The sequence below is a fragment of the Cherax quadricarinatus genome, chromosome 76 (assembly GCF_038502225.1).
Source record: "Cherax quadricarinatus isolate ZL_2023a chromosome 76, ASM3850222v1, whole genome shotgun sequence".
NCBI classification, from domain to species: Eukaryota; Metazoa; Arthropoda; class Malacostraca; order Decapoda; family Parastacidae; genus Cherax; species Cherax quadricarinatus.
In genome coordinates, this window is record NC_091367.1 from 3,606,405 (window position 1) to 3,631,404 (window position 25,000).

The following is a 25,000-nucleotide window of genomic DNA, read 5'->3' on the forward strand; positions in this document are numbered from 1 at the left end:
GTATGTTATACCATCACCAGAGCGAAACGTGCTTTTTAAAGCAACGTTTCTTTCCAACTCAGAGTGCGCGTGAACAAACTCTCGACCACCACCACCATTACACAGGGAAGTGAATGTTGCTAGAGGCAGGTGGCCCAGTGGTTAACGCACTGACCAGCGTTTCTGGGAGCCTCTCCTGCTGTCAGTTCAAACCTTCTGCCGTTCCCTGGTTTACACGTAAAAACCTTGTGATGAGTTTTGGGAATCTTTCTACTACTCCCGGAGCGCCCGGCCATGGGCCAGGCTCGTCTGGTGCTAGCCTGGTCAACCAGGTCGATGGTAGACAATGGAGGTGTGATTCTTGATGTGCAAGGGAACACGTAATTCAGATTCGTGTTGTAAATATATACTTTTAGAGCTGAATTACCAAGGCATGCCGTTAACAGGTGCAAGTCACGGTGTTAACGGGTACATGTCGTACCGTTTAACAGGTGCAATGACTTGGAGATAGTGAAACAATCTCGTGAGTGTAAAAATGACTGATTCGAGGTGTGCATTATATGGATACATGGTTGTATACATCCTGTACATGTATATCTTAGAAGACGTTACTACAGCGTCTACAAGTTAGTCTACAAGTGCTACACTTGTCTGGTTTCTGGCTCGCTCCTGCCCCTTCACTTACCATCAGTGCATTCCCATAATTTACTAGTTCCCTTCCTTCCCTAGTGTTCCTCCCTCTCTCCCTCCCCTAGTGTTCCTCCCTCTCTTCCTCACCTAGTGTTCCTCCCTCTCTCCCTCCCCTAGTGTTCCTCCCTCTCTCCTTCCCCTAGTGTTCCCCCCTCCCCTAGTGTTCCTCCCTCCCCTAGTGTTCCTCCCTCCCTCCCCTAGTGTCCCTCCCTCCCTCCCGGTTGTGTCATCCAGGGTGTTAAGTTTGTACTGGAGCTGGAGTCTTCATCCATCACTGCTCCAGTAGCGTTATGAACCCTACAACTGTCGTCATCACTGTCCGCACCCACCATAACCATCACTCACCTACCTCCCCCTCCCCCCCTCCCTCCCTGACACTGTCTGGCAGACAGTGCTTCAACAGTAAGGTTACAGATGACCCAGAATATATGACCTGTAGCTTTGTACACAACTTCAGCTGTAACACAAGTATAAGTAACTTCAGCAGATTAAATAACTTCAGTAGATACACCAGTATACCTTTGAAGAATTTCTAGAGTATATCTACTCTCTGAGCCCGGCCATGGGACAAGCTCGTCTGGTGCTTGCCTGGTCAACCAGGCTGTTGCTGCTGGAGGCCCGCTGCCCCACATATCCATCACAGTATAAACTATACAGTGGTAACAATCTAGGGTCATGGTATTATGAAGGGACATTCAAGGTTCTCCTTTAAGTACTGAGAGGCAGGAACAGTGCGGGTTCTAACTGCTGATCATAGACGCGTGCGTGTGTGTGGTGGAGAGGGGGTAATGGTGGCATACCTACGAGCATATTCCTTCTATCAAGATTAACCACATATATGGTTAGCCAGGCTGTTGCTGTTAGCGGCCTACACACACACACACACACACTTAGCACGTCCCAGCTCCCCAGAATGGTTCTCGGCACATCCCAGCTCCCCAGAATGGTTCTCGGCACGTCCCAGCTCCCCAGAATGGTTCTCGGCACATCCCAGCTCCCCAGAATCGTTCTCAGCACTTCCCAGCTCTAGTTATTCCCAGCTGCTCTTAGCCATTCCCAGCTTGTTTCTCGGCCATTTCCAGTGTTTCGTAGCCATCCCCAGCCATCCCTAGCACCTTCCAGCATCCGGACATCATCTGTCAGTCCACACTCATCTCCGGTGCGGGTGATGCTGCCACCACCATCACTAGTGCCGCCGGTGCCGCCGCCGCCGCCGAGACTTGCCACCACTGAACGTCATGTTATTCTCCACAGACTGTTTACATCATCCTGTCAAATTTCACCTTCTTATTCAGATGTGATTTTCATGTTTGTTTTGGTGTCGTCTGCAAATGGTGATACGAAGATGTGACGAGTGTGTTTATCTACCAGAGCTGGAGAAAATAGCATGAACACCTGCTGACTCAACAGTCAAATGACTAAATAATCAATTTAAACGTCTTCCAAGACGATAATGTTCCAATTCACACCGCTGGAGCTTTGGTCATCTGCCAGAGGCCTTCCACTGGCTTACCACTCCACCACTTTTAAAATTAGGGTTATATGCTACTTATGGAGCATCTGTGAGGTCAACTGGACCAGCAAGTCGGGGACAGATTTCCTCCACCGTCGTGTCTGGAAGAGTTAGAACAGGTTGTGCTGGAACAATGGAACAAAATTCCCCTGGATAATCTTCAAATGTTATATGAATCAATTCCTCGACGAACTGGTGCTGTTTTACCTACAAATCTTATAGAACAACTGTTCATATTATTTTGTGAGGGTAAGAAACAGCAGAGGTTCCAGGACAGTGCCTCAGGGTACTGACCTTTGTACTTTGTTAATACTGGATATTTCTCTGTTTATTACCACTCTGTCTTTGTGATGTCTGAAATATGCGTGCAGCCAGCAGTAACAGCCTGGTTGATCAGGCTCTGATCCACCATGAGGCCTGGTCACAGACCGGGCCGCGGGGGCGTTGACCCCCGAAACTCTCTCCAGGTAAACTGGAGAGACGGGGAGAGAGAGAGAGAGAGAGAGAGAGAGAGAGAGAGAGAGAGAGAGAGAGAGAGAGAGAGAGAGAGAGAGAGAGAGAGAGAGAGAGAGAGGGGGGGGGTACATGATAATATATACAATAAGATCACAGTAAACAAGTGATATCACGATATGCAAAATAACCACAGTGAAAAATAGTGAAATTCCAAAAGCTTTCGCGATTTCTCACATGAGAAACCCAGTGAACATAGACAGTAGGTGTCTTAAGGAAACACGCCCAAATGTTTTCACTCGTACCGGAGATCGACCCACGGACATCAATGTGTGAGCCGAGTGCGCTACCAACTGAGCCACGGGACACCTCATTCCTCACCTAAACACCTTTCAGTTTCAACACAATGTTTAATGTACCGCACTATATCAATTATACTTTAGAGTTAATTTATGTTAGAGAGAGAGAGAGAGAGAGAGAGAGAGAGAGAGAGAGAGAGAGAGAGAGAGAGAGAGAGAGATAGAGTGAGTCAACAGAGTTCGTGTTATATCGTGCGTGGTGCTACGCTAGTCACCACCTGCCTGGCTGCAACGCTCACGAATGCTTACTACAATTACCTAGCTGGGATAGCTAGGGTCGAGGCCCCTGGCTCCCAGGTCAGGTTCTCCCGTGTCATGTCTACTTCTGTACTAGCGTGTCGAGTCACTTTCCTAACTGATTCCAGTTACTAACTTGTGGCATGTCTGTGAAACGTCTGATACGTCTGTCTTACTATATTTACACAGTAAAAATGCTGTCTAACGTCTCTTGACGTTATCTAGATAATTTTCTTCCATTTGTGTCTCCCAGTATTCATCTCTCCAGAGTATTTTTTATGTCTTGCTCATAACTCCTCTTGTCCTTAGTATCTCCTCTTGTGCGTTCCTTCAGCGTGGGTTGGTCACGTTACGACAGTCTCGTAAGGGACTTAGCTTTCTCGGGGCTTCTTTACACGTGCTTGACCCTGTGAGGTTTCCATACCGGTGTTGCGCACTCAGGGTTTCCTCAGTCATGTTCGTGAAGGAGGTTTCATCTTCATCTCTGCCTCTAACAGTGAAAAAACGTCCACGGAACACCGTCACATTCTTTTATAAGCGGCATGATTCATTCTGCGTGTGTCTCGTGGAGACAGGTTGGAGGGACTGTCTACCCCAATACCCTTTCTCGTGGAGACAGGTTGGAGGGACTGTCTACCCCAATACCCTTTTTCGTGGAGACAGGTTGGAGGGACTGTCTACCCCAATACCCTTTTTCGTGGAGACAGGTTGGAGGGACTGTCTACCCCAATACCCTTTTTCGTGGAGACAGGTTGGAGGGACTGTCTACCCCAATACCCTTTTTCGTGGAGACAGGTTGGAGGGACTGTCTACCACAATACCCTTTTTCGTGGAGACAGGTTGGAGGGACTGTCTACCCCAATACCCTTTTTCGTGGAGACAGGTTGGAGGGACTGTCTACCCCAATACCCTTTTTCGTGGAGACAGGTTGGAGGGACTGTCTACCCCAATACCCTTTTCTTCTCCTGACAGTATATTCAGCACCACTTGGCTCCCGAGGCGCCTTTTCGAAGACGACATAAAATATCTGGCGTTCATTCTTTTGCCATCCATGACCTCCCTCCCTCCTCGACATTCCGAGTGCAGACACTCTACATCCCTCCTTCAAAACCAACATTGAGAATGTAGATACTTCACTCCTTCAAAACATCACGCCTCAAAAAACAGGTAACCAATTACCCTAAATCCCTTAAAAAGCAGTCTGACGAAGCACTCCAACCGTAGGTGGAATCTCCAAGCGACCACAAGCTCCACACTGCTAGTCATCAAACAACACAAAGAGTCAGGAGAAATTATTCTTTCACACGCTGGTGATGCCGAGAGTCCAACACCTGTCAACAAACATGGTTAAGAGATACGATGTGTGGAACACAGCTCACCTTAGAGCGAAACGTTTGTCAACAAAGGCGTGTTGTCTACATATTGTATTCTTAGCAGTAAGAGAACTCTGTGCACTGATGAGTAAACCTGAGTGTAAGCCAACAAGTGGAAATAAAGTAGCGGGGAAAACCTTTTATGGAAAAGTTTCGCCCAAGGTTGATAAAGTCCAGTGTTGGGTGAAACGTCATAAAAGGTTCCAGCCGCCTCCTCTCTGGTCTGTTAGTTAACACTCTCACATAAGTCTACTGGAGGTTTAGTAAATACCACCTTCACACCTTGTATATCACTTCCTGGGACATCCCCACCTTATACGTCACCCTTCACTGGACGTCCCCTGCACCACCTTCACACCTTGTACGTCACCCTTCACTGGACGCCCCCTGCACCACCTTCACACCTTGTACGTCACCCTTCACTGGACGTCCCCTGCACCACCTTCACACCTTGTACGTCACCCTTCACTGGACGCCCCCTGCACCACCTTCACACCTTGTACGTCACCCTTCACTGGACGCCCCCTACACCTCCTTCACACCTTGTACGTCACCCTTCACTGGACGCCCCCTGCACCACCTTCACACCTTGTACGTCACCCTTCACTGGACGTCCCCTGCACCACCTTCACACCTTGTACGTCACCCTTCACTGGACGCCCCCTGCACCACCTTCACACCTTGTACGTCACCCTTCACTGGACGCCCCCTACACCTCCTTCACACCTTGTACGTCACCCTTCACTGGACGCCCCCTACACCTCCTTCACACCTTGTACGTCACCCTTCACTGGACGCCCCCTACACCTCCTTCACACCTTGTACGTCACCCTTCACTGGACGCCCCCTACACTTCCTTCACACCTTGTACGTCACCCTTCACTGGACGCCCCCTGCACCTCCTTCACACCTTGTACGTCACCCTTCACTGGACGCCCCCTACACCTCCTTCACACCTTGTACGTCACCCTTCACTGGACGCCCCCTACACTTCCTTCACACCTTGTACGTCACCCTTCACTGGACGCCCCCTGCACCTCCTTCACACCTTGTACGTCACCCTTCACTGGACGCCCCCTACACCTCCTTCACACCTTGTACGTCACCCTTCACTGGACGCCCCCTACACCTTCACACCTTGTACGTCACCCTTCACTGGACGCCCCCTACACCTCCTTCACACCTTGTACGTCACCCTTCACTGGACGCCCCCTACACCTCCTTCACACCTTGTACGTCACCCTTCACTGGACGCCCCCTACACCTCCTTCACACCTTGTACGTCACCCTTCACTGGACGCCCCCTACACTTCCTTCACACCTTGTACGTCACCCTTCACTGGACGCCCCCTGCACCTCCTTCACACCTTGTACGTCACCCTTCACTGGACGCCCCCTACACCTCCTTCACACCTTGTACGTCACCCTTCACTGGACGCCCCCTACACCTCCTTCACACCTTGTACGTCACCCTTCACTGGACGCCCCCTACACCTCCTTCACACCTTGTACGTCACCCTTCACTGGACGCCCCTACACCTCCTTCACACCTTGTACGTCACCCTTCACTGGACGCCCCCTACACCTCCTTCACACCTTGTACGTCACCCTTCACTGGACGTCCCCTACACCTCCTTCACACCTTGTACGTCACCCTTCACTGGACGTCCCCTACACCTCCTTCACACCTTGTACGTCACCCTTCACTGGACGTCCCCTACACCTCCTTCACACCTTGTACGTCACCCTTCACTGGACGTCCCCTACACTTCCTTCACACCTTGTACGTCACCCTTCACTGGACGTCCCCTACACCTCCTTCACACCTTGTACGTCACCCTTCACTGGACGTCCCCTACACCTCCTTCACACCTTTTACGTCACCCTTCACTGGACGCCCCTACACCTCCTTCACACCTTGTACGTCACCCTTCATTGGACGTCCCCCACACCACCTTCACTTTGTACACCACCCTTCACTGGACGTCCCCCACACCACCTTCACACCTTGTACGTCACCCTTCATTGGTCGTCCCCCACACCACCTTCACACCTTGTACGTCACCCTTCATTGGACGTCCCCCACACCACCTTCACTTTGTACGTCACCCTTCATTGGACGTCCCCCACACCACCTTCACTTTGTACGTCACCCTTCATTGGACGTCCCCCACACCACCTTCACTTTGTACGTCACCCTTCATTGGACGTCCCCCACACCACCTTCACTTTGTACGTCACCCTTCATTGGACGTCCCCCACACCACCTTCACACCTTGTACGTCACCCTTCACTGGACGTCCCCCACACCACCTTCACACCTTGTACGTCACCCTTCATTGGACGTCCCCCACACCACCTTCACACCTTGTACGTCACCCTTCACTGGACGTCCCCCACACCACCTTCACACCTTGTACGTCACCCTTCATTGGACGTCCCCCACACCACCTTCACACCTTGTACGTCACCCTTCACTGGACGTCCCCCACACCACCTTCACACCTTGTACGTCACCCTTCACTGGACGTCCCCCACACCACCTTCACACCTTGTACGTCACCCTTCATTGGACGTCCCCCACACCTCCTTCACACCTTGTACGTCACCCTTCATTGGACGTCCCCCACACCACCTTCACACCTTGTACGTCACCCTTCATTGGACGTCCCCCACACCACCTTCACACCTTGTACGTCACCCTTCATTGGACGTCCCCCACACCACCTTCACACCTTGTACGTCACCCTTCACTGGACGCCCCCTACACCTCCTTCACACCTTGTACGTCACCCTTCACTGGACGTCCCCCACACCACCTTCACACCTTGTACGTCACCCTTCACTGGACGTCCCCCACACCACCTTCACACCTTGTACGTCACCCTTCATTGGACGTCCCCCACACCACCTTCACACCTTGTACGTCACCCTTCATTGGACGTCCCCCACACCACCTTCACACCTTGTACGTCACCCTTCATTGGACGTCCCCCACACCACCTTCACACCTTGTACGTCACCCTTCATTGGACGTCCCCCACACCACCTTCACACCTTGTACGTCACCCTTCATTGGACGTCCCCCACACCACCTTCACACCTTGTACGTCACCCTTCACTGGACGCCCCCTACACCACCTTCACACCTTGTACGTCACCCTTCATTGGACGTCCCCCACACCACCTTCACACCTTGTACGCCACCCTTCATTGGACGTCCCCCACACCACCTTCACACCTTGTACGTCACCCTTCATTGGACGTCCCCCACACCACCTTCACACCTTGTACGTCACCCTTCATTGGACGTCCCCCACACCACCTTCACACCTTGTACGTCACCCTTCACTGGACGCCCCCTACACCACCTTCACACCTTGTACGTCACCCTTCATTGGACGTCCCCCACACCTCCTTCACCTTGTACGTCACCCTTCATTGGACGTCCCCCACACCACCTTCACACCTTGTACGTCACCCTTCATTGGACGTCCCCCACACCACCTTCACACCTTGTACGTCACCCTTCATTGGACGTCCCCCACACCACCTTCACACCTTGTACGTCACCCTTCACTGGACGCCCCCTACACCACCTTCACACCTTGTACGTCACCCTTCACTGGACGCCCCCTACACCTCCTTCAATAATAATTTATACACCCTCTTAACGTTACTATTTTCCAGCTCTTTCTCTGTCAACAATACATCTTCCTCTCTGTCAATCCCATCTGTATAACTTCCAAACAGTATCTGCCTCTGTACATGATACTGAACTCTGTATCAGCGTGTCACACACACTGAGAACACAGCAAACTGTAGTAGTGTGTCACAAACTCAAACTATTCAACATTTTTGTTAGTGGGTTTGGGTCTGATAAGGAGGTACCTAGTATGGGTGTCAGCCTGCCTAGTATAGGCAGGCTGACGGATGGCCAGTAGGTCATCCGCCAGCCTTGCGCTATTCGTCAGTCTTGCGCTATTCGTCAGTCTTGCGCCATTCGCCTCTCTCTAATTGGCTAAGAAAATTGCGTGATGGAAAAAAAAAAGCACTAGACAAGTGATTCGTCACCTCTTAAGTTGCTGACATCATAACTTGCTGACATAACTTCCTGACATCAAAACCTGCTGACCTCATAATTTGTTGATATCATAACTTTTTGACCATTACAACACCGCTACCTGGAGGGTATTCCGTGGATCAACGCCCCCGCGGCCCGGTTCACGACCACGCCTCCAGGTGGATCAAGGCCTGATTAACCAGGCTGTTACTGATGGCCGCACGGAGTCCAACGTACGAAGCACAGCCCGGCTGATCCGGCACCGACTGTCTGTCCAGCTCCCTCTTGAAGGCAGCCAGGGGGTCTGCTGGTGGTTCCCTTATGCTATAAAGAATTTCCCACTCTCCTTGTTTCCTGCTGTCTGACAACATTATCTTGACCAGTATGTAGCAACATAACACCATCAATATTGACCAGTATGTAGCAACGTAACACCATCAATATTGACCAGTATGTAGCAACATAACACCATCAATATTGACCAGTATGTAGCACCGTAACACCATCAATATTGACCAGTATGTAGCACCGTAACACCATCAATATTGACCAGTATGTAGCAACGTAACACCATCAATATTGACCAGTATGTAGCAACGTAACACCATCAATATTGACCAGTATGTAGCAACATAACACCATCAATATTGACCAGTATGTAGCAACGTAACACCAATATTGACCAGTATGTAGCAACATAACACCATCAATATTGACCAGTATGTAGCAACGTAACACCATCAATATTGACCAGTATGTAGCAACATAACACCATCAATATTGACCAGTATGTAGAAACATAACACCATCAATATTGACCAGTATGTAGAAACATAACACCATCAATATTGACCAGTATGTAGCAACATAACACCATCAATATCGACCAGTATGTAGCAACATAACACCATCAATACCGACCAGTATGTAGCAACATAACACCATCAATATTGACCAGTATGTAGCAACATAACACCAATATCGACCAGTATGTAGCAACATAACACCATCAATACCGACCAGTATGTAGCAACATAACACCATCAATATTGACCAGTATGTAGCAACATAACACCATCAATATCGACCAGTATGTAGCAACATAACACCATCAATACCGACCAGTATGTAGCAACATAACACCATCAATATTGACCAGTATGTAGCAACATAACACCAATATCGACCAGTATGTAGCAACATAACACCATCAATACCGACCAGTATGTAGCAACATAACACCATCAATATTGACCAGTATGTAGCAACATAACACCATCAATACCGACCAGTATGTAGCAACATAACACCATCAATATCGACCAGTATGTAGCAACATAACACCATCAATACCGACCAGTATGTAGCAACATAACACCATCAATACCGACCAGTATGTAGCAACATAACACCATCAATACCGACCAGTATGTAGCAACATAACACCATCAATACCGACCAGTATGTAGCAACATAACACCATCAATACCGACCAGTATGTAGCAACATAACACCATCAATACCGACCAGTATGTAGCAACATAACACCACTACCATCAACATACAAGTGAGACAACATGAGAGGTCGGTCACAATGTAGACAGTATAATCATGACTCGCTCAATCATAGGCAGCAAGTCTGGTAACAATAATCCATCACAATAAAATTATACAACGGACTAACGCAACAAAATAACGTAAGTCTGAGGAAACTAGAATCATGAAGGTATTCACATCAGATATCAAATTATTTTTATTGCTATATTAACATTAATATAATACCAATAATATTATTGGTATTATATTATTGGTGTTATTACTACTGGTGTTATATTATTACTGGGGTTATATTATATGTGGTATTATATTATTGGTATTATATTGTTGGTATTACATTATTGGTATTACATTATTGGTATTACATTACTATTGGTATTATGTTATTGTTACTAGTATTGTAATTATTTTTAATTTCCTTATTGTTGGGGGAGGAGATAATAACTAGAACAGAGTATACTACTGACTCCGGCCATACAATAGAGCGGAAAAATAATGTAAGGGACCTGGGAGTAGTAATGTCTGAGGATCTCACTTTCAAGGATCACAACAGTGCCACGATCGCACGTGCAAAGAAAATGATAGGATGGATAATGAGAACTTTCAAAACGAGAGATGCCAAGCCCATGATGATCCTTTTCAAATCACTTGTTCTCTCTAGGCTGGAATACTGCTGTACATTAACATCTCCATACAAAGCAGGTGAAATCGCAGATCTAGAGAGTGTACAGAGATCCTTTACTGCACATATAAGTTCTGTCAAGCACCTTAACTACTGGGAACGCTTGGAAGCACTTGACTTGTACTCGTTGGAACGCAGGAGGGAGAGATATATCATAATCTACACTTGGAAAATCTTGGAAGGAATGGTCCCAAATCTGCACACAGAAATCACTCCCTACGAAAGTAAAAGACTGGGCAGGCGATGCAAAATGCCCCCAATAAAAAGTAGGGGTGCCATTGGTACACTAAGGGAAAACACCATAAGTGTCCGGGGCCCAAAACTGTTCAACAGCCTCCCATCAAGCATTAGGGGAATTGCCAATAAACCCCTGGCTGCCTTCAAGAGAGAGCTGGACAGATACCTAAAGTCAGTGCCGGATCAGCCGGGCTGTGGCTCGTACGTTGGACTGCGTGCGGCCAGCAGTAACAGCCTAGTTGATCAGGCCCTGATCCATCGGGAGGCCTGGTCATGGACCGGGCCGCGGGGGCGTTGATCCCCGGAATAACCTCCATTTAACCAGGTAACATTAAACCCGTGTGAGATCATAAGTCCTGGGGAGTGGAAAGCAATCAGGTTCGATCAAAGGGAAGGACATGTCCAGCTCCTTGGATCAAGAGCCCCTCACCAGCATGATAGAACCTCTCCCTTGAGGGGAGAGGAACGTAAAGTTATCAGTTTGGGGGATGATGGCCTCGGGGGATGATGGCCTCGGGGGATGATGGCCCCGGGGGATGATGGCCCCGGGGGATGATGGCCCCGGGGGATGATGGCCCCGGGGGATGATGGCCCCGGGGGATGATGGCCCCGGGGGATGATGGCCCCCGCGACCCGCTCTCAAACCAGGACTCTAAACAACTGCTAAGAAACTCGACAGTCAAGTGTTTACTGTGTATAACTGGAAGTCTGCAATAAGATTTATCTGTCAGCTTTCTCACGAGGCAAGAAGGAAAGAACCAGTAGTCCTGCCAGAGTGCAGAACGTTTAACACGCTTCTTTATCACCCTGGCATGACTTTAAAAAAGGGGACTGGTTCCCTAGATTTTGGCTGTCTGCCAATCTATTATATGACGGGGGGATGGGGGGGTTAAAGTACCCCCTGGATGGTTGTTATCTTCCAGCCTCCGCACGCGCACACACACACACACACACACACACACACACACACACAATAAATAATGTGTGTGTGTGTGTGTGTGTGTGTGTGTGTGTGTGTGTGTGTGTGTGTGTATATATATATATATATATATATATATATATATATATATATATATATATATATATATATATATATATATATATATATATTATAATATATATATATTTTATTATCACACTGGCCGATTCCCACCAAGGCAGGGTGTCCCGAAAAAGAAAAACTTTCACCATCATTCACTCCATCACTGTCTTGCCAGAAGGGTGCTTTACACTACAGTTTTTAAACTGCAACATTAACACCCCTCCTTCAGAGTGCAGGCACTGTACTTCCCATCTCCAGGACTCAAGTCCGGCCTGCCGGTTTCCCTGAACCCCTTCATAAATGTTACTTTGCTCACACTCCAACAGCACGTCAAGTATTAAAAACCATTTGTCTCCATTCACTCCTATCAAACACGCTCATGCATACCTGCTGGAAGTCCAAGCCCCTCGCGCACAAAACCTCCTTTACCCCCTCTCTCCAACCTTTCCTAGGCCGACCCCTACCCCGCCTTCCTTCCACTACAGACTGATACACTCTTGAAGTCATTCTGTTTCGCTCCATTCTCTCTCTCTCTCTCTCTCTCTATATATATATATATATATATATATATATATATATATATATATATATATATATATATATATATATATATATATATTATATAATTATAAATAAATTTGTGGTTGGATATTACTTTCACCTTGGCTGACCTGACTACCTTACTCCTGACTCATAGGCTGACTAGTTTTTGCTGCGAGTCTGTTTCACTGCTGTCTCACTTACTACACTTCTCATCCACTGTACTCCTCTCTCACTCATCCACTACACTTCCCGTGCAACACACAGCTTCAGGAGTAGATATGATAGTGTCCTGGAAGCTAGAAATCAGTGAAACCAGTCGATTTAAGTTAAGAGGTGGGGACCAGGAGCCATGAATCAACTACCACAAAGCGAGCACAATACTCCACTTTTCTAACACTGATACCAGTGACCTATAACAGCCTGGTTGATCAGGCCCTGATCCACCGGGAGGCCTAGTCGTGGGGGCGTTGATCCCCGGAATACACTCCAGACAGACCTGTGAGGCAGGTAACCTGTACCACAGGTAGCAGGCTGCCAGACCTGTGAGGCAGGTAACCTGTACCACAGGTAGCAGGCTGCCAGACCTGTGAGGCAGGTAACCTGTACCACAGGTAGCAGGCTGCCAGACCTGTGAGGCAGGTAACCTGTACCACAGGTAGCAGGCTGCCAGACCTGTGAGGCAGGTAACCTGTACCACAGGTAGCAGGCTGCCAGACCTGTGAGGCAGGTAACCTGTACCACAGGTAGCAGGCTGCCAGACCTGTGAGGCAGGTAACCTGTACCACAGGTAGCAGGCTGCCAGACAACCATCCAGGAAGGTGTTACCCTCCTTTCACACCAATGTGAAACTGAAGCCTGTTAAATGTTTTGCACTCTGGTGCAAAACATACACCCAGAGTACACTTTAATCCCCGTTTCTTAACTGTTCTTATTAATTTACAACCTCCCCAATTTAAGTGCGGTCTGGAACCGGGCGCGGGAGGGGGGCGATGACCCCCGGAACCACTCATAAACACAGGAACAGAAAAATAAAACAATAAAATACTAATAAAAACGTAATTCATCTAACTTTTGTATATCACTGAATCGTTTATCCTTGTGTAACAAAAACACTAACTCATCTACCCTCGTATAAAACACACACACACACACACACACATACACACACATGAAGATTGGGGAGGGGCAAAGAAGACCGCAGACAGAGTATAGGCTAGGTGGACAAAGACTACAGACCTCACTCAGGGAGAAAGACCTTGGGGTGACCATAACACTGAGCACATCACCGGAGGCACACATCAACCAAATAACTGCTGCAGCATACGGGCGCCTGGCAAACCTGAGAATAGCGTTCCGATACCTTAATAAAGAATCGTTCACGACACTGTACACTGTGTATGTTAGGCCCATACTGGAGTATGCAGCACCTGTCTGGAACCCACACCTGGTCAACCACGTCAAGAAGTTAGAGAAAGTACAAAGGTTTGTAACAAGGCTAGTCCCAGAGCTCAGGGGAATGCCGTACGAGGAAAGGTTGAGAGAAATCGGACTGACGACACTGGAGGACAGAAGGGTCAGGGGAGACAAGATAACGACATACAAGATACTGCGGGAAATAGACAAGGTGGACAAAGATTGGATGTTCCAGAGAGGGGACACAGAAACAAGGGGTCACAACTGGAAGCTGAAGACTCAGACGAGTCACAGGGACATTAGGAAGTATTTCTTCAGTCAAAGAGTCGTCAGGAAGTAGAATAGCCTAGCTAGTGAAGTAGTGGACGCAGGAACCATACATAGTTTTAAGAACAGGTATGACAAAGCTCAGGAAGCAGAGAGGGAGAGGACCTAGTAGCGATCAGTGAAGAGGCGGGGCCAGGAGCTGAGTATCGACCCCTGCAACCACAATTAGGTGAGTACAATTAGGCGAGTACACACACACACACACACACACACACACACACAGAGGTACGGTACGATGCACCATGTATATTAATACCACTGGTACAGAATTCAATTTGAGGTATTGACGTAATTGCATCAATTTCCAGTTCACCACTAAAATAGAAACTTCCGGTCAAGTTGATGGCTACTTTCCTGACGCCAGTCATGTGGCTGACACCTGATATACTGGTCATACCTAAATACTGACACTAGGACAGTTTGTATACAAGAATGGAGAAGGTAGTTTCTATACATGCAAAACGACCACGGAGGGAGTTGAATGATAGCTCTAGGCCTTCGTGTTGCAATCAAGAGCTTGCAATGTTGCAGAAATGAGTAGGAAGTCCAGATAAATTAATTCAAGAGGACGTTCTAGCTAGCTGGAGTCGTTCCCCTGAACAAATCTACCTGGACTTCCTACTCATTTCTGCAACACTGCAAGCTCCTGAAGATGTGATTGCAACACGAAAGGCCTAGAGCTATCATTCAACTTCCCCCGTAGTTGACTTGCGCTTTGTATAGCGTAAGATTAATGCATATACACACGTGTCATATTTACATAGACCTGTATGTGTCATATTTACTATACTAGTTCTTGTATACCTAAACTCGGGTCATATTCAGGTATGCAGGAGGCATAGCAGCCTATCCCCCTAGAGGACTATGCCGCTAGAGGGACCTATTTAACAAACATCTCGCCCTACCTTTTTTTGGGGGGCTGAAACCCCCCTAGTGGGCGAAACGCTGCCTAACTCAAATGATAATGATATTTGACATGAGGAAGAGGTGAGCCGCTCTCAATGCTTAGAAGAAGAGCACTTCGCAAGCCTTGAAGAGGCCTACACCAGCCTTGAAGAGGCCTACACCAGCCTTGAAGAGGCCTACACCAACCCACTTCATATAGCTTTAAGAACAGCAACATCTCTTAAGACATGAACGATCCACTGTTAAAACTGTTCGTTCGCTGATCGAAACACGTTCGGTTTAACCTGGCGCTGCACAACTGTTACATCTGTACATCAGTTATGCTTAGCAGTAACGGAATTAGAAAGTAGTAACAGCTTGGCTGATCAAGCCCCGATCCACGGGGATAACAGCTCTGGAACAAGACCGCGGGGGCGCTGACCCCCGGAAGCCTCCATCAGTTAAGTACAGTAGTACCTCGGCACACGAACAACTCCCACCTCGAACAATTCTGTTCGTTCGGTATCGGTACTCGAACAGCCTTCTGGAATGAATTATGTTCGTAACCCGAGGCACCTCGTTCGGTATCGGCACTCGAACAGCCTTCTGGAATGAATTATGTTCGTAACCCGAGACACCACTGTATATTTTGCACAAACAATTTGATAGAAGACAGTTTATAACATTGCAGGTTACTGTGGTCAAACACGTACTAAAGTATTACTGCATATAACATACAATTATGTAGTAGGCCTACTGTGATGCTCGTACAATCGTACGTACGGTACACCTACCTACAGTCTTACATACAATACACCTACCTACAGTCTTGCATACACCTACCTACAGTCTTGCATACACCTACCTACAGTCTTGCATACACCTACCTACAGTCTTGCATACACCTACCTACAGTCTTGCATACACCTACCTACAGTGTTGCATACACCTACCTACAGTCTTACATACACCTACCTACAGTCTTACATACACCTACCTACAGTCTTACATACAATACACCTACCTACAGTCTTACATACACCTACCTACAGTCTTACATACACCTACCTACAGTCTTACATACAATACACCTACCTACAGTCTTACATACACCTACCTACAGTCTTACATACACCTACCTACAGTCTTACATACAATACACCTACCTACAGTCTTACATACACCTACCTACAGTCTTACATACGCCTACCTACAGTCTTACATACACCTACCTACAGTCTTACATACAATACACCTACCTACAGTCTTACATACACCTACCTACAGTCTTATATACACCTACCTACAGTCTTACATACAATACACCTACCTACAGTCTTACATACACCTACCTACAGTCTCACATACAATACACCTACCTACAATTTTATATACAATACACCTACCTACAGTCTTACATACCTCTGACTCACGAAATCGTAATGACCGATTGCAAACAAACCATACCACGGGTGGGGTTCGAACCCGCGATCAGAGTCTCTCAAAACTCCAGACCGTCGTGTTGGCCACTAGACCAGCTAGCCACAATAAGATTCGTTCAACTAGGTATATTTCTACACCATAGAAAGGTTAGCATAGGCACCACTGTGACCACAAATGCAAATTTTTACAGACGAATCTCCAGCTAGCGTGGCCGTGACGAACTCTAGTTCAAGTCCCCTCAAAGCCGTTAACATAACTCACGAAATCGTAATGACACGATTGGAAACAAACCATACCACGGGCGGGGATAGAACCCGCGGCGGTCTGGAGTTTTGAGATTAATCGCGGGTTCTATCCCCGCCCGTGGTATGGTTTGTTTACATACCTCAGCTACATACATAGTGTATTTTTCCTTGCAGTTCAATACCGACAGTATCAAAGGTACTTAAACTCCAAAACTGAACAGAGAGACAATAATAGGCACAAGAGGACACAACTGGAAGTTGAAAACTCAGACGAGTCACGGGGATGTTAGGAAGTATTTCTTCAGTCATATAGTTGTCATGAAGAGGAGCAATCTGTAGAGTGAAGTAGTGGAGGTAGGATCCATACACAGCTTTAAGAAGAGGTGTGGAAAAGCTCATGGAGCAGGGAGTGTGTGGACCTAGTAGCGACCAGCTAAGAGGCGAAGCCAGGAGCCGTGTATCGACCCCTGCAACTATAAATATGTGAGTACACACATCTAACAAGGTGTGTGTTTACAAAAGGTTTACAACCAGACTAGTCCAGGCGACACTCGAGGAACCAAACCTAACGAGTTGTGGAGGGAGTGCCGGGAATCAAACTTGTAACCTTGTAGGGCACCAGGCGCTCTATGATCCCTACGGGTTTAGAGCAATAAGAGCTAATAAGAAAGTAAGAAGTGTAAAAGCTATTAGTCAATTTACATAGTAATATACACTAAGTGTAAACACCGTCGGTAAGATTTACACAGTAACGACGTAAAACTTACCAGCATTGATCTACTATGAGGCTCAATTAGGCGGAGTCAGGAGCCAGGCCTCGACTCCCCCAGTACACACAAGGTAAGCACACCAGTATGCATACATCTCACACACGACAGCCAATATACACATATATATATACAAGCACACCAATATACATGCACATATGCAAGTACATACAAAGACCAATTACACAGGTACGCACACAAACACACACATGTACACACGAATACCAGTCCCACAGGTCTAGGGGAGCTGGGAGAATAACACACATGAGGGAGATAGGGAGAGTGAGGGAGGGAGAAGAGACAGAAAAAGAGGAAGAGAGATTAAGTGCCAAGAAAATAGATAAATATAAATATTTAATTTATATATATATATATAATATATATATATATATATATATATATATATATATATATATATATATATATATATATATATATATATATATATATATATATATATATATAGTGTTGTCATGCTGCTTCCCACCCTCAATTACACTGTGTATTACACTTCCCCTCTCACTATTCTGTAACGCTATGTGCTATACTCTCACTCTCGCTTTCTTTCACTCACTCACTGCATCCGGTAAGGTAAATCTTATATACATCGAACAGTAAATACCACATGATTCTCTCCAAGCTGGCAGTATACACACAGCAGCATACACATACCAGCATACACATACCAGCATGGCTATGTACAGCAACAACCAGGTTGGTCTCCCTATCTCTGACACTATATACAAGGGAGCGAGTGCTCTTACTAAAGGTACTATCAAAGGAAGGTTGTGGGGAGGGTGAGGACTGATTGCAAGGGTGAATAGGGAGGGGAGACTGTGGGGTGAACTCACTGGGGGGAGATTAATGGTGTAGGGAATAAAAGGGGAGAGGGAAGGAGAGAGAGAATGTTGGTGGGGAGAGGGAGGGTAGAGTGAAACGCTTAGGGAAAGGAATGGAGTGAATGAATAGAGAAGTGGTGGGAAGAGAAACGGGGGGAGAGGGAGGACAGTGAAGAGGACAGAAGTGGGCAGAAGGGGAACTGAAAGAGGGAATAAGAAGAGGTCTCAAGGACGTGGGTGGGAGACTGCACAAGAGAGACAAAGAGGAACGAACAAGACCTCGTCAATCGTGTCAACAAAGAGGCAAGCATATTCACAACACTCGTATGACGTCATTCATTGTCATTACGAAACCTATTCAGGTCCACCATACATTCTGTCTTCGCCTATACAATACGGTGTTGCATCACACTGGCAGTCTCTCCAAATGATGTACCTCAGACTGGCTCACAAGATTCCCTCCTTCCTCAATATGATCATCCTTTGTGATGGAATATGACAGTGGAGCACCATCCTGTGTGATGGAATATGACAGTGGAGCACCATCCTGTGTGATGGAATATGACAGTGGAGCACCATCCTGTGTGATGGAATATGACAGTGGAGCACCATCCTGTGTGATGGAATATGACAGTAGAGCACCATCCTGTGTGATGGAATATGACAGTAGAGCACCATCCTGTGTGATGGAATATGACAGTGGAGCACCATCCTATGTGATGGAATATGACAGTGGAGCACCATCCTATGTGATGGAATATGACAAGTGAAACAGCTAGCTTTTGTTCCCATTATATCCTATAGAAGAGTATAGCAGATCACTGCTGCTGTTCCACAATATAACTATTATACAGAATAGTGTAGCAACACACTTATGCCCATTATTTAAATAAAAATGTCCAGGTCAAAGCAGCAAGGAAAATGTTAGGCTGCTGGATAACTAGAACTCTCAGAACAAGAGATGACAATCTCTGCAGCATACGGCCGCCTGGCAAATCTAAGAACAGTGTTTCGGTAAGGAATCATTGATCACACTGTACACCGTGTACGTCAGGACAGTACTGGAGTATACAACACCAGTATGGAACCCATACCTAGTCAAACACGCCAAGAAATTGGAGAAAGCGTAGAAGTGTGCAACACGACTAATACCGGAGCTAAGGGGTATGTCCTACGAGGAGAGATTAAAGGAACTCAACCTGACGACACAAAGACTGGAGGGATGGGGAGGACATGATAAAGATGTATAAAATACTGAGAGGAATTGACAAGGTGGACAGTATCAGAATTTTTCAGACATGGGGCACAAGAACAAAGGGGGAAAACAGAAAGTAACTCGGATTAATCATAGGGATGTTAGGACATATTTCTTCAGCCTCACAGTCAGCAAGTGAAACAACTTGGAGAATTATGTAGTGGAGGCAGGATCCATACCTAGCAGTGTGGACCTAGCAGCGACCAGCAAAGAGGCGGGCCCAGGAGCTGTGAATCGACCCCTGCAACCACAAAATAGGCGAGTACAAATAGGTGAGTGTGCACACACGCTCCTGAACCTGCCTCCAGCACTGTGTGGAGATTCTGTATACAAACAACGACCTGCCTACCAGCCACCCCTTGCCATCCACCAGGAAGGTCCCCACCACCCTGTTTATTCCCTCCCTCCCTCCCTCCCTCAAGGACCTCACCACCTGGTTCATATCTCCTTCCCCTCCTCCATCACACAGATCCCCTCTCCCTCTTCCTGGTGGCCTGCCTGGTGGTGCAGTATCTTGGCGGTGAGAGAGGTGTGTGGGCAGCTAGTGACCATATCTGAGGATAAGCTGGTACCTACGTAGCTCCTAGCTCACTGCTGGACCCAGTCTTACCCTAACAACCCAAACTAGACTGGTACACTCCCAGGAACCCAACCTTCCCCTCACAACCCAAACTAGACTGGTACACTCCCAGGAACCCAACCTTCCCCTCACAACCCAAATTAGACTGGTACACTTGCAGGAACCCAACCTTCCCCTCACAACCCAAACTAGACTGGTACACTCCCAGGAACCCAACCTTCCCCTCACAACCCAAACTAGACTGGTACACTCCCAGGAACCCAACCTTCCCCTCACAACCCAAACTAGACTGGTACACTCCCATGAACCCAACCTTCCCCTCACAACCCAAACTAGACTGGCACACTTCCAGGAACCCAACTTTCCCCTCACAACCCAAACTAGACTGGCACACTCCCAGGAACCCAACCGCAACTAGATAAACAAAGGGAAAAATGTGGGCAAGTCTCCTAACATCGTGCGTGATGGAACAAGACAAGGAAGCAAGCGGGGGTCCCCATCAAGACATCTCTGGCTGTCTTCAAAAGGGCACACAGATTCCTCAAAACAGTTGCTGATTAGCTGGATTGTGGTGCACACGCTGGACTGTGGGCAGCACACACTAATAGCTTGGTTGATTAGTCCAGCAACTAGATCTAGTCTGGGACAGGGCCGCGGGGGCGCTGACCCCCGGAACACCCTCCATATAGACCATGTAACTATCATACAGAATAGGGAGAATAGTGTTTCTTCCCACGGTATAACTATCATACAATTTTCCTAAAAAAAATTCTGAGATATACACATTCATATACACCCACACAAATATGCACAAGAATAATTTGTACAGTTTTACATTTCAACCTCCGCGCGAGGTCCTCTTCAGTTGATCTCAAAAGGATTAATAGAGGTACCTATGATACACCTTCGACTCATTTCAATGGCTTTTCTATCCTACTAGCCAGGCACTGGTGAGTGCCTGGTCAACCAGGCTGCTGATGTCTGCTGGCCCACACAGCCACAACAGCCTGCTTGGTCCGGCGCTTGGCGAGTACAGCTAAGTGAGTAGGTACAGTGAAGAGTGTAGCATCTTAGGCGAGTACAAGGCGAGTACAACTAGGAGAGCAGATGCAGTATCTCAAGACACTTATATTACACAAGACTCTGAGAGTTAGGTACGTGAAGGAATGTCAGGGTAACAACAGTGTTGAAACACAGTTGTTGCTTAACCTGGACACTGTCTTCACACCACCAGTGATCACTTGTTATCTTACCAGCCTCTCTCCTGTGCTCCTACCATCACCTATTATCTTACAATCCTCCCCTGTGGTACAAAGATCACTTATCTTACAATCCTCCCCTGTGGTACAAAGATCACTTATCTTACAATCCTCCCCTGTGGTACAAAGATCACTTATCTTACAATCCTCCCCTGTGATACAAAGATCACTTATCTTACAATCCTCCCCTGTGGTACAAAGATCACTTATCTTACAATCCTCCCCTGTGATACAAAGATCACTTATCTTACAATCCTCCCCTGTGGTACAAAGATCACTTATCTTACAATCCTCCCCTGTGGTACAAAGATCACTTGTTATCTTACAATCCTCCCCTGTGGTACAAAGATCACTTATCTTACAATCCTCCCCTGTGGTATAAAGATCACTTATGTTACAACCCTCCCCTGTCGTACAAAGATCACTTGTTATCTTACAATCCTCCCCTGTGGTACAAAGATCACTTATCTTACAATCCTCCTCTGTGGTACAAAGATCACTTGTTATCTTACAATCCTCCCCTGTGGTACAAAGATCACTTGTTATCTTACAATCCTCCCCTGTTGTACAAAGATCACTTATCTTACAATCCTCCCCTGTGGTACAAAGATCACTAATCTTACAATCCTCCCCTGTGGTACAAAGATCACTTATCTTACACTCCTTCCGTGTGGTACAAAGATCACTTACCTTATAATCCTCCCCTGTGGTACAAAGATCACTTATCTTACAATCCTCCCCTGTGGTACAAAGATCACTTGTTATCTTACAACCCTCCCCTGTGGTACAAAGATCACTTATCTTACAATCCTCCCCTGTGGTACAAAGATCACTTATCTTACAATCCTCCCCCGTGGTACAAAGATCACTTGTTATCTTACAATCCTCCCCTGTGGTACAAAGATCACTTGTCAACTTACAATCCTCCCCTGTGGTACAAAGATCACTTGTTATCTTACAATCCTCCCCTGTGGTACAAAGATCACTTATCTTACAATCCTCCCCTGTGGTACAAAGATCACTTATCTTACAATCCTCCCCTGTGGTACAAAGATCACTTGTTATCTTACAATCCTCCCCTGTGGTACAAAGATCACTTATCTTACAATCCTCCCCTGTGGTACAAAGATCACTTGTTATCTTACAATCCTCCCCTGTGGGACAAAGATCACTTGTTATCTTACAATCCTCCCCTGTGGTACAAAGATCACTTGTTATCTTACAATCCTCCCCTGTGGTACAAAGATCACTTGTTATCTTACAACCCTCCCCTGTGGTACAAAGGTCACTTGTTATCTTACAACCCTCCCCTGTGGTACAAAGATCACTTGTTATCTTACAATCCTCCCCTGTGGTACAAAGATCACTTGTTATCTTACAACCCTCCCCTGTGGTACAAAGATCACTTATCTTACAATCCTCCCCTGTGGTACAAAGATCACTTATCTTACAATCCTCCCCCGTGGTACAAAGATCACTTGTTATCTTACAATCCTCCCCTGTGGTACAAAGATCACTTGTCAACTTACAATCCTCCCCTGTGGTACAAAGATCACTTGTTATCTTACAATCCTCCCCTGTGGTACAAAGATCACTTATCTTACAATCCTCCCCTGTGGTACAAAGATCACTTATCTTACAATCCTCCCCTGTGGTACAAAGATCACTTGTTATCTTACAATCCTCCCCTGTGGTACAAAGATCACTTGTTATCTTACAATCCTCCCCTGTGGTACAAAGATCACTTGTTATCTTACAATCCTCCCCTGTGGGACAAAGATCACTTGTTATCTTACAATCCTCCCCTGTGGTACAAAGATCACTTATCTTACAATCCTCCCCTGTGGTACAAAGATCACTTGTTATCTTACAACCCTCCCCTGTGGTACAAAGATCACTTATCTTACAATCCTCCCCTGTGGTACAAAGATCACTTATCTTACAATCCTCCCCCGTGGTACAAAGATCACTTGTTATCTTACAATCCTCCCCTGTGGTACAAAGATCACTTGTTATCTTACAATCCTCCCCTGTGGTACAAAGATGACTTGTTATCTTACAACCCTCCCCTGTGGTACAAAGATCACTTGTTACCTTACAATCCTCCCCTGTGGTACAAAGATCACTTATCTTACAATCCTCCCCTGTGGTACAAAGATCACTTGTTATCTTACAATCCTCCCCTGTGGTACAAAGATCACTTGTTATCTTACAATCCTCCCCTGTGGGACAAAGATCACTTGTTATCTTACAATCCTCCCCTGTGGTACAAAGATCACTTGTTATCTTACAATCCTCCCCTGTGGTACAAAGATCACTTGTTATCTTACAACCCTCCCCTGTGGTACAAAGGTCACTTGTTATCTTACAACCCTCCCCTGTGGTACAAAGATCACTTGTTATCTTACAATCCTCCCCTGTGGTACAAAGATCACTTGTTATCTTACAATCCTCCCCTGTGGTACAAAGATCACTTGTTATCTTACAATCCTCCCCTGTGGTACAAAGATCACTTGTTATCTTACAACCCTCCCCTGTGGTACAAAGATCACTTGTTACCTTACAATCCTCCCCTGTGGTACAAAGATCACTTATCTTACAATCCTCCCCTGTGGTACAAAGATCACTTATCTTACAATCCTCCCCTGTGGTACAAAGATCACTTGTTATCTTACAATCCTCCCCTGTGGGACAAAGATCACTTGTTATCTTACAATCCTCCCCTGTGGTACAAAGATCACTTGTTATCTTACAATCCTCCCCTGTGGTACAAAGATCACTTGTTATCTTACAACCCTCCCCTGTGGTACAAAGGTCACTTGTTATCTTACAACCCTCCCCTGTGGTACAAAGATCACTTGTTATCTTACAATCCTCCCCTGTGGTACAAAGATCACTTGTTATCTTACAATCCTCCCCTGTGGTACAAAGATCACTTGTTATCTTACAATCCTCCCCTGTGGTACAAAGATGACTTGTTATCTTACAACCCTCCCCTGTGGTACAAAGATCACTTGTTACCTTACAATCCTCCCCTGTGGTACAAAGATCACTTATCTTACAATCGTCCCCTGTGGTACAAAGATCACTTGTTATCTTACAATCCTCCCCTGTGGTACAAAGATCACTTGTTATCTTACAATCCTCCCCTGTGGTACAAAGATCACTTGTTATCTTACAACCCTCCCCTGTGGTACAAAGATCACTTGTTATCTTACAATCCTCCCCTGTGGTACAAAGATCACTTGTTATCTTACAA

At 46.7% G+C, this 25,000-nt stretch overlaps 1 protein-coding gene across 6 annotated transcripts in view; it reads right to left on the reverse strand.

The window, feature by feature from the left end:
* LOC128703700 (serine/arginine repetitive matrix protein 2) overlaps window positions 1–25,000 on the reverse strand; it is a 609,407-nt gene that overhangs the window by 264,793 nt on the left and 319,614 nt on the right. The gene's annotated exons all lie outside the window — the stretch shown is intronic.